At 50.4% G+C, this 12,219-nt stretch overlaps 1 protein-coding gene across 1 annotated transcript in view; it reads left to right on the top strand.

Annotated features, from left to right (window-relative positions):
* VSTM2A (V-set and transmembrane domain containing 2A) overlaps nt 1–12,219 on the top strand; it is a 122,747-nt gene that overhangs the window by 95,873 nt on the left and 14,655 nt on the right.

Here is a 12,219-nt window from a genome sequence, read left to right as displayed (position 1 = left end):
CATATCCCCCTGAGTTTTCAATATGTAGAAAGTCAAAGGAGCCTGCAGCACACTTCTATGTAGCAAAAAGAAAATGTCCTGCTAGAGTAGAAATTCTCAGTACTCTCAAACCTTCAATTATTACCAACAATATACTCAAAAGTTATACAAACACCTATGGTGTTCCAGTTGTTATTGTGCAATACACAGTAAAACTCTCTAGGGTACTCAAACTGGTGCTTTGTGTGTGCCTGTGTTCTTTTTTAATTCTCAGCATTCCTCTTATTGTATTTTGGGCACATTTGTTGTTGATTGTGCACTTCATAGATGGTAGAATTTATTCGCTTTTTTAATATATTTGGTATGTCATTCTGTCTTCTTGACTATGTTTGGCGTATGTCGGTGTGTGTGTGTTTGTATGTGTGTCTGGTTTTAAGTGACAGCATCCATTTAGTTGTTTTTACATTTATACTAGACCTCCAATGTTTCACCAAAGTACATTTTGTAAGACTAGAGAAATTACAAAAGCTAGTTATCTTCTTTCAATCAATTGATGAATCAATCAAGCATTTGTAGAGCACACTGCATACCCGTGAGGGTCTCAAGGTGCTTGGGGGAGGGGGCTGCTACTGATCGAACAGCCAGGTCTTGAGTAGCCTCCTGAAGCTCAGCAGGTCTTGGGTCTGTCCTAGGCTCAGTGGGAGGGTGCTCCAGGTCTTGGCGGCGAGGTGGGAGAAGGACCTCCCGCTGGTGGTTGTTCTTCGGATGCGTGGGACAGTGGCGAGTGCGAGGTCGGTGGAGCGGAGCTGGCAGTTGGGGATATAGAAGGAAAGTTGTTTGTTGAGTGAGGCTGGGCTGGTCTTGTGGAGTGCCTTGTGTGTGTGGATGAGGAGCTTGAAGGATATCCTCTTGTTGACGGGCAACCAGTGCAGGTTTCTCAGTTGGGGGGTGATGTGGCCGTGGCGTGGTACGTCGAGGATCAGTTGTGCCGAGGCGTTTTGGATGTGTTGCAGTCGTTTGATGAGCTTTTTCGGGGCTCCCGCGTAGAGGGCATTTTTGTAGTCGAGTCTGCTGCTGACTAGGGCCTGGGTGACTGTTCTTCTTGTATCTGTCGAAATCCACCTGTAGATCTTGCGGTGCATGCGGAGGGTGTTGAAGCAGGAGGAGGAGACGTTGTTGTATTGCTTGGTCATGAAGAGCGTTGTGTCGAGGATGATACTCATGTTGCACACACAGGCGGTGGGTGTTGGGGCTGCCCCCAGTGCCGTTGGCCACCAGGAGTCGTCTAACCCCAACAGAGGGGTTAGAGCCGAGGATGAGGACCTGGGTTTTGTCCATGTTCAGCTTCAGTCGGCTGGTCTTCATCCACTCGGCGACAGCCTTCATTCCTTCGTGGAGGTTGGCTTTGGCGGTGATAGGGTCCTTGGTGAGGGAGAGGATCAGTTGAGTGTCGTCGGCGTAGGAGGTTATGTTGAGGTCTTGCTGTCAGGCGACATGTGCAAGCGGGCCTGTGTAGGTTTTGAACAGTGTCGGGCTGAGGGGGGAACCTTGGGGTACGCCGCAGATGATCTCGGAGGCTTCAGATCAGAATGGGGGAGGCGGACGCTTTGAGTTCTGCCGGTGAGGAAGGAGATGGTCCATTCCAGGGCTTTGTCTCAGATCCCTACGGCGTGGAGGCGTGCGCATAGTGTGCGGTGGCAGACGGTGTTGAAGGCGGCGGAGAGGTCCAGGAGGATGAGGGCTGCGGTCTCACTTTTGTCCAGCAGTGTCCTGATGTCTTCCGTGGCGGTGATGAGGGCGGTCTCGGTTCTGTGGTTGCTGCAGAACCCTGACTGGGAAGGGTCCAGGATTCTGTTTTCTTCGAGGTATCTGGTTAGCTGTCTGTTGACGATCTTCTCGATGACCTTGGCCGGGAACGGGAGCAGCGAGATGGGCCGGAAGTTCTTGAGGTCTCTAGGGTCTGCCTTGGGTTTGTTGAGTAGGGCGTTGATCTCGGCATGTTTCCAGCTCTCTGGGAAGGTCGCAGTCTCAAGGGAGAGATTGATGACATTGCGTAAGTGGGCTGAGATGGAGCTGCTGGCTTTGTTGAAGATGTGGTGCGGGAATGGGTCTGATGGAGAGCCAGAGTGGAATGTGCTCATTGTCTTGATGGTGTCATTGATGCTCACGCTGGTCCAGGCTAGCAGGGGGTCCTGGTCTGTTGTGTTGCTGTCGGGGCTGTCTGGGTATTGAAACTGTCATGGATGTCTGCTATCTTGTGGTGGAAGAAAGTTGCGAGGGAGTCGCACAGGGCTTGCGGCGGCGGGATGTCATTAGTGTTGGAGCTGGGGTTGGAGAGTTCCTTCCCGATGTTGAAGAGCTCCTTGCCATTGTGCGCGTTGTTGTCGAGGCGGTCTTTGAAGGAGGTCCTCTTGGCAGTCCTGTTGAGGCGATGGTGGTTGAGGGTGGCATCCTTGTGGGCTGGGTGGCTGTCCGGAGTCTGTTCGCTGTGCCATTTTTTATCTAGTTTCTGGCAGGCTCGCTTGGAGGCTAGGAGTTCTGGGGTGAACCAGCTGGCCCTCTTGCTGGTGTCTCTGTGGGGGGTTTCTTAAGTGGGCGAGGGCGTTGGTGCAGTCGCCGATCCACCGCCTAAGGTTGTGGGCAGCGTCGTCGGTGTTGGAGGGTACAGTGGTTGGGCTGAGAGCGAGTGTTGCGTGTAGTTGGTTTTCGGTGATTTTTCTCCAGCAGTGGTGAGGGATCTGTTGGGCACGGTGGTGCGTAGTGGGTTTCTGGAAGGAGAAGTGGATGTAGCGGTGGTCGGTCCAGAGGAGTTCTGTGGTGTGCCTGAAGGTGACATGGGGCTTGCAGAGAAGATGGGCTCAAGCATGTGGCCTGCTTAGTGGGTAGGCGTTGCGATAAGTTGCCTCTGTCGAGGTTGGCGAAGTTATCGATCAGGGGGGTCGAGTTGCTGTTGTTGTTGTTCTCCAGGTGAAAGTTCAGATCTCCGAAGAGGATGTAGTCAGTGGAGGTCAGGGCGTGCGTGCTGATGAAGATGAGGATGGAGTTGCTGAACTGGGGTCTGGGTCCGGGGGGGTCTGTAGACTAGGGTGCCTCTGAGGGTGGAGTTGGGGTCTGTGTGGATCTGGAAATGCATGTGTTTGGCGATGCTGAGCGTGTCGTCGGTGCTGGTCGAGACCCTGATGCTGTTCTTGTGGACGATGGCGATTCCTCCTCCAACTCTGTTGGTGCGGTCTCTGTGGGTGAACTTGTAGCTGTCTGGGATGGCTATGGCGATGTTGGGTGCGAACGCGCAGCGGTCACGCGCAGCGGGCGCGCCGATTGTGCGCCGAAGGCGCGCCAAAGGTAAGCCCGTCTGCGCCCGTCCGCGCCTGGACCGCGCCCAGTGCCAGGACCCCTGGCCCCCACCGACGGAAGCCGACCCGACGAACCTACAGCGCCGCCGACCTCAACGGACTCAACACCGGCCGCATCCTAGGATGTCACCAAGCCGCCCCGAAGCACACCCACGGACCCTTCAGCTGCCACGCCTGCAAGTTCACCTGCATCCGGACCTTCCCTGCACCCGCCAAGCCGAACTCCAGCAGCACCCACCTCAAGTGCATCCTGCTCAACACCCGTTCCGTCCACAGACACGCCGTAGAACTCTGGAACCTGCTTGACACCACCGTCCCCGACGTTGCCTTCATCACCGAGACCTGGATGAACGCCTCCTCAGCCCCAGACATCGCCATCGCCATCCCAGAGGGCTACAAGATCACCCGGAGGGACCGCGACAACCAGACCGGAGGAGGCATCGCCATCATCCACAGAGACACCATCCGAATCACTACCAACACCGACGACACCCTCACCACCGCTGAACACCTGCACTTCCAGATCCACACCAACCCGACCACCACCCTCAGAGGCACCCTGATCTACCGACCCCCGGGACCACGCACACGATTCAGCGAGGACATCGCCGACTTCGTCAGCCCGCACGCTCTCCCCTCCGCCGACTACATCCTCCTGGGGGACCTCAACTTCCACCTGGAGAACAACAACGACCGCAACACCATCTGCCTGCTCGACAACCTCGACAACCTCGGACTCAAGCAACTGGTGACCACCCCCACCCACCTCGCCGGACACACACTCGACGCCGTCTTCTCATCCAGCAAAGACGTCACCTTCAGCCACACCACAGAACTCCACTGGACGGACCACAGCTGCGTCCACTTCACCTTCAAAAGAACGACGATCCACCACCACCAGCAACAGGTCGCTCGAAGATGCTGGAACAAGATCACAGCCGACCAGCTCACCGCCTCCCTGAGCCAGCACCCTCCCGCCAACTCAGCGAACCCCAGCCAGGCCGCCGACAACCTCACGAAATGGATCAACGACTGCGCGGACGAACTCGCCCCTCTGAGAACCCCACCCAGCAGATCCTGCAGCAGGAAAACACCATGGTTCACCGACGAACTCAAGAGCTCCAAGAAGAACTGCCGAGCCCTCGAGAAAGCCTGGAGAAGGGAACCAACGACTGACAACATGACCACCCTCAAGCTCGCCACCCGGAAGCACCACCAACTGATCCGCGCCACCAAGAAAAATGCATACAAGGACCGGCTGGACAACAACGCACACAACTGCAAGGAACTCTTCAACATCGTGAAAGAGCTATCCAACCCCAACGCCGGAAACAATGACATCACCCCGTCGCAAGAACTCTGCAACTCCCTCGCGTCCTTCTTCCACAACAAGATCACGGACATACACAACAGCTTCAACAACCAACCAACGCAAGCCACAACCGCAACGACGCCACCCACCACCACCCTCCGCACCTGGTCCCCGATCAGCACCGAAGACACCATCCGCACGATGAACTCCATCCATTCCGGATCTCCGACTGACCCCTGCCCTCACCACGTCTTCAACAAGGCCGACGCTGCCATCGCACCCCACCTACGGGACATCATCAACACCTCCTTCGACTCCGCCACCTTCCCTGAGAGTTGGAAGCACGCCGAACTCAGCGTTCTCCTCAAGAAACCCACAGCAGACCCCACCGACCTCAAGAACTACCGTCCCATCTCGCTCCTCCCGTTCCCGGCCAAAGTCATCGAGAAGACCGTCAACAAACAGCTGGCCGCCTTCCTCGAGACGAATGGATCCCTCGACCCCTCGCAGTCCGGCTTCCGAGCGAACCACAGCACCGAGACCGCCCTCATCGCCGCCACCGACGACCTTCGAACTCTGATGGACAACGGAGAAACAGCGGCCCTCATCCTCCTGGACCTCTCCGCGGCTTTCGACACTGTCTGCCACCGCACCCTAGTACAGCGCCTCAGCAACATCGGAATCCAGGAGAAGGCACTGGAATGGATCACCTCCTTCCTCGACGGAAGAACACAAAGAGTCCGCCTACCACCGTACAAGTCAGAGGCCTCCAAAGTCATCTGCGGCGTCCCACAAGGATCCTCACTGAGCCCCACCCTCTTCAACATCTACATGAGCCCCCTCGCGGCCATCGCACGCCAACACAACCTCAACATAATCTCCTACGCCGACGACACCCAGCTGATCCTCTCCCTGACCAACGACCCCGCCACCGCCAGAGCCAACCTGCACGAAGGGATGAGAGACGTAGCCGAATGGATGACGACCAGCCGCCTGAAACTGAACTCAGACAAGACGGAGGTCCTCATCCTGGGCTCCACGCCCTCCGCCTGGGACGACTCCTGGTGGCCCCCCGCCCTGGGCGCCGCACCCAAACCGACGGACCACGCACGCAACCTGGGCTTCATCCTGGACTCCTCCCTCTCCATGACCAGACAAGTCAACGCCGTCTCCTCGTCATGCTTCAACATCCTGCGCATGCTACGTAAGATCTTCCGGTGGATCCCCACCGAGACGAGGAAGACGGTCACCCAAGCCCTCGTCACCAGCCGACTGGACTACGGGAACGCCCTCTACGCCGGAACCACGGCCAAACTCCAGAAGAGACTCCAGCGGATCCAGAACGCCTCGGCGAGACTCATCCTCGACATCCCCCGACGCAGCCACATCTCCGGACACCTGAGAGACCTGCACTGGCTCCCGATCAACAAGAGAATCACCTTCCGTCTCCTCACCCACGCGCACAAAGCCCTACACGACCAAGGCCCGAGCTACCTCAACAACCGGATCAACTTCTACACTCCCAAGCGCCTCCTCAGATCAACCAACCACGCCCTCGCCGCCGTCCCCCGCATCCGAAGAGAGACAACAGGAGGAAGGTCCTTCTCCTACCTGGCCGCCAAGACCTGGAACTCACTTCCCATCAATCTGCGCCTGACCCAAGACCACCTCTCCTTCAGGAAGAAGCTCAAGACTTGGCTGTTCGAGCAGTAGCGGCACCCCCCCCTCCCAGCGCCTTGAGACCCTACGGGTGAGTAGTGCGCTTTACAAATGACCTGATTGATTGATTGATTGAAGGAGTCGTTCATCCAGGTCTCTGTCAGGAAGGCGATGTCCAGGGATGATGTGTCGAGCAGGGTCCAGAGCTCTTCGGCGTGTTTGCGTGCGGGGAGGATGTTAAGTAGGATGCATCGGAGGTGGTTGAGGTCTTTCTTGGCGTGTTATTCGGCGGCTCTGAGGCTGGTGTAGCTGCAGTTTCAGCAGGGGAAGGGACCATGTGTGTGTTTGGGGCGGCCTTGAAGCAGGTATGGGTCCGTCCGGGGTTGAGAGCGTGGAGTGTGATGGCATCATAGCGGTGGTGCTCGTCGTGGCAGGTGCGGGGACCAGGGGTTCTGGCGCCGGGCGCTATTCAGGCGCGGACGGGCACAGACGGGCTTGCCTTAGGCACACCTTCGGCATGCCAGCGGCGCGGCCGAGCAGCGGCTGCCATATATGGGGATGTGGGAGGGAGTAGCAGCTGGGAGGCGGGAGGCAGGGACAGCGAATGGGCAGTGAGGGGGCGGGGCCGCAGGGGATGTAGTGATGGGGGAATCAGAAGGCAAAACGGGCACAAATCAGGGGCAGCGGGCAGGAAACAGATGGAAAAACAGGCACAAATCAGGAAAATAGAAGGCAAAAACTGGCACAAACCAGGGGCAGCGAGGGGGAAACAGAAGGTAAAAACGGGCACAAATCAGGGGCAGTGAGGGGAAACTAGAAAGCAAGCAACACGGGCACAGAAAAAAAAAACAGGCAATACAGGGAACAGACAGTGACAGACATACAAACTTAAGGCCTACCACTGGTCACCAGGGATGAGGTGCAGGTGGTAGCTTGCGGGTGGAGGAGGGCCTCGGCTTCTACTGCAACTGCAGCATCAGGACACACAGGGTGGAGCTGTGTGTTGGGGGAGTGACCAACCAGCATGGTCAAGGGTCGCTCATTATTTAAATTCTTTCTGCCAAAAACGTATGCTGTGTTATTCAGACACTTGAAATTTTAGCTAGCACCCAGGTAGCACTACGTTTTTAGAAAAATAACGTTTTTTTCCTCCTTGACCTATTTTGCTAAACGTTTCAAAAACGTTTACAGTGAACTAAACATTTGTTTTGACCATATTGATTTACAGAAATAAGAAACACTGGAAGTTAAAAATGTCCTTCTTCAATTGAAATTAGGCTGCAACAATAATGGGAGTCTGTCTTTTTTTTAATAGATAATACATCATAATAAGATATCTTCTCACCAAATCTTTTTTCTCTCTACTGGTTGCCTCCATGGCACTAAAAGATTTAATGCTTTTCTCATTGATTCAGCCCCTTTTATGTTAATGACATTTAGACAAGAAAGTGCACTTATTTTCAAAATCCAAGGCATAAATCGACATTTCACCTTTTCTTTCATCAAATGGGAGAGTGTAAGAAATCACTCCATGACTATTCACCTATCATTATTTCAACTAATGCTGTGCTTTACTTGCTCTTCCAGAGGGTTTCCAGAACACTGACACACATGAATTCAGAACCTTCAAGTATTGGGTTGATCACCTCGCTCCGGTCGTCACACTGTTGTCAGTCCTGGTCTTTGCGTGACAGCTTATTGCATTCTGGGTGTTGTAGTCTTGTATAACTTCCATTGAACTTATTCATCTGATACACCTGAAATCAAAGTTTTGTTGGTATAAAGTTAGTTCAGCTTTAGAGTCAGTGCCATTAATTCAACGGATTCAGGAAATCCCATCAGCTATATTATCATATTATCGCACATTTGAAATCACTGCCAACCATACTACTTTCACATATTCATCTTGTGATTCTTTAGCTCACGCTTACGGTAAACACTTTCAAATCACAAGATTTACATTCTTTCTTGATCTTTTAGAACCCTGGGCGTAGTTTGTGTAGTAGCAATACGCGTAGCTACTCGAAGTGCACTTAGAACTGCATAGTGCGGTAGGGAAAATGCTGTTTGCACTGATTGCACAGTGCTGGATGCTTGTCCGCACTGTGCAATCATTGCAAATGGCATCTTGCACAGTGCAAGCGGTCGTTTTCTGCTGCTCGAGTAGATTTGTACTCGAGAGCGGCAGCTTTCTCAATGTGGACTGGTAGTTTCACATCACGAGCGGTCGCAAGCATACGCAACCACTCGCAATGATAAACCTGATCTCCCCGTGTTGAGAATCTCCCCGGGAGGTTTATTTTCCACGCTCGCGATCGGCAACTTGATGTTGCTGATTGCGAACGAGGAAAAAAGCCAGCTACGCTACAAGTTTTTGCACTGTGCTACGTGCAATTCGCGTAGCGCATAGTTGCGCAAACTAGGCACACTCCGTGAGCGTAGCGTAGTGGCTTGCCCAGGGTTAATCTTTTACTCTTTGGACCTCACAAACACAGATCTCACATGAAGAATTCCATAGCCCTGTTTCTGTTGTATAATCTACTCTAATTTCCTATTCCACATTAGAGATACGTCAAGTCAAGTCCACATTTGATATATATATATATAATATCCTGCCCAGCATCTGAGTAAGATTATTGTTTCAAAGTTTGCAGTCACAGGTGGAGGATGTGTGCCTCTCTCTCCTGGAGACAGATGAGCAACATTATCACAAATGTGAAGGCCTAATTGTGTATGTTAGTTGAGAATTATTTTAAAAAAATGTAAATACTGTACATCAGTGAAAAAGTGGCATAGTGATTGCCAACTTAACATGCATCATTCTGTGGAATGAATGTAAATGCAGATATTGCCTTTGTCCACAATGTTTATCACGATTCAAGTCTTGGAAATTATTTTAAAACCTACTATAGTGCAAATAAACGTCTTATTGATAATGGAATCTGAAAGACGTAGAAGATCAGGGAGAAACATAACGCCTTTATTAAAATTACAAAGTAAATGTCAACACGTGAGGCTAAAGGCTTGTGTTTTTTTCATCCTACCTCAAACAAAACAGGCAGGATATTTTTAACAAATTAACTCATTGTGCATTAGAGAGTTGTCACGTGTGATATAGTTAATGACTTGTAACACGTCAAGACCTGCAAGTTCAATGAACTTTGAAGTAATATCTAAAGGCATCCATCCAAAAGTGACATAACTTTAGAAGTGCTCATTTGTATGTTATAATGCTGACAGAGTATGGAAATAATGTTATTTAATGGATGTTACCAGTTAAACTGCTAGTGTAATCTAGTCTCTATAAAGATGTAAATAATGTTGATGGCTACTGCCCACTTGACTACGCAAGGTACAGACAGCTTCGTTCTGTCACTTTGCTTATGTCTTCACAGTCTACAACCACAGACCAAGCCTCTCCTTTTGCTCAGTGACTATGACCTACCAGCCTCTCAACCAAACCAAATAGAATCCATCCTCTAAACCAGCCAATCACTCATCAAGTTATGACTCTTACACACGGATCTTGAAGGATTCAAATGGCAGCTCAAATCATGCATACAGTATGAATCGTCTTTTTAGCAAGGTGTCGTGCAAGAAGCTCATTAAATACAAGTCCCAGATTTCCATATCTGTGCTGCACAAAGTTATGCACTACTAGCTAGAGGTGGACTACTGAACCGCTATGCATGAGTTAGCCCTCTTGTATCTAGAGGGTGGCAGAGCCCTGCTCACTGGCATCACTTTCCATGCCTTTGTACCCTTGATATTGCCTTGCTCCTATCTGCCTGCCTTATAATACAAAAGCAGAATTTAGATCGCAGCAGCCATACCTTGATCATCCTACACTATTTGCTGCAAATGGCCGGCCTCCTGTCTTAGACATGCTGCATCTCCTGCATAGATGTGAGAGCTAATTCTTCAATTATTCTTAGCAGATAAGCTGGCCATTCCAGGTATTTCAGCATAAGCCAAACCTGCATGAGTCAACAGCCCAGAATCGAACCTTCTCAAGCTATGCTGCAAGGCTACCAAAACCCATTGCCCACACGGCCCTTGCCCTATCATTCTTGCAATTTACAATCCAGCATCTTCAAAGAACATATCCATCTAAAGTTCTACATAGCATCCTGCATATGGCCCATCACACTTGGCTAAACTAACCATAATTCCAGTTTATTTTCTTTTTTTTTCTCTTCTGTCTTTTGCAGCCTCTTAAAAACTCTGGGGTATATTAACAAGCCCTTTGCGCTAATTTTGCGTTACTTTTCCCATGTTAAAAGTGACGGGAAAGTGGCGCAAGGGGCTTGTAAATAAACCCCTCTAAATCAATCCTTTAGTCCCCTCCACCTCACCTTTCTCAGTCCCACTTGAAAGTTGCTCTGCCGCAGCTCCATCAAACGTCATGCTATATTAATATTCAAAATGATAAAGCGGAATAAAAATAAATTTTAGCATCCAGGTATTATAAGCTTGGAAGAACTTTTAAACATGTAACAATGTCCTTAATTTTTGAAACATTTGTTTGATGTGCATCGAGGAAGAAGTTTGTTGTACAGTGGATGAGTCTGGACAGGAAAGCAAAGGCCTCTCATACTTTATGCACTAAAGTGCGCCTTGCCATTTAAAAAGGAATGCAGCAGCAAAACCTTATAAAGCCTTATATTTTCTGGCAATATTCTGCAAAATATGAGGAATACATTTTATGTAGGCCCTCTGAGTCAGAGTCAGTACATTCAGACTAATTCGAGTCTGTACAGGATCGTACAGGCTACATACATAAGCTTGCAATAATACCAACTTAGAAGCCTACAAGAAATTACTGCACGGCTGGGAATCTTTTTCTTAATAGTATTTTTATTTTCCATCACAATTTTGCAAGTACAAATAACCCCACTAATGTGGGATTTCATCTCATTGCCCCCTTTCGTTGTCCTTTTTATTTATGTGCATTGCATTTTGGTTGCAATACCTCTGTTCCCCACTTCCTCCCAGCCATGCCTGTAAGCAGGTGGAAACTCCTATTGCACCATCCTTGGAGCCTTGCTGGATCTCAGTTTGTTGGACGATGAAAGCAAATAGACAGGTTGTAATGCAAAGCTGGGTGCTGGAGTGAAATGTGGCCACCAAGGAGAGAACTCCTTAAACGGGAAAATGGAGGGAAGATAAATGAAGTAAATTATATTGATGACCACTCCCTAGATGACCACTCCCTATTGGAAAACAAAAAGTGCAGATACCCTCTCTCTGTCATCCTGCTTAAATCTTCACAGTTTAAAGGCATGTGGAGGAAAAGTGCATGCGATGGTTACTGCTCTCATTAGTCTTCACCTTTGTTCCCTGTAGATTTAAGAGGCCATTAAGAGGGGATATGTTTGAAATGTCTCCAAGGATGTTCTGACTGAGTCAATCCATGGAACATTGACTATATTCCCGCACTATGGGCTGAGGCAGGTTTCTCCAAAGTCGATCCTGGCGGGCCAGATCCATGCTAGATCTTAAACATATCCCCATTTGGATTAATGCAGTGATCTTAAAAATCTGGCATGGATCCCATCCTCCAAGCCCGACATTGGAGAACCTTGGGTTAAGGTGTCAAAGTATAACTCCAATTAGTGCAGACTCCCCACGGTTGCAAGTCTCCACCATTTCAACTTCTAGATGATTCTCTGATATACACCTTCACATGTCAGCTTTGGGATCTTGTGGGGTATAGCTTTCCTTTGCTGGCCATTGGGCAGGTGAAAGCCATCCTCTGCCAGCTTCTGAAGATTCCTTTCTTCAGAGAGCTCAATAACTTTCTTACATCTTCTGGCTCCAACATAGAAATATTTTACAACCATGCAAAGGATTCTAACCATCAACTCCTTTTGCAGTACCTACAACAGTTTTCTTCTCTCTTCTCCGCCTGAAGAA

The sequence above is a fragment of the Lissotriton helveticus genome, chromosome 4_1 (assembly GCF_964261635.1).
Source record: "Lissotriton helveticus chromosome 4_1, aLisHel1.1, whole genome shotgun sequence".
Taxonomy (NCBI): Eukaryota; Metazoa; Chordata; class Amphibia; order Caudata; family Salamandridae; genus Lissotriton; species Lissotriton helveticus.
This window is presented reverse-complemented; position numbering and strand designations above follow the sequence as displayed.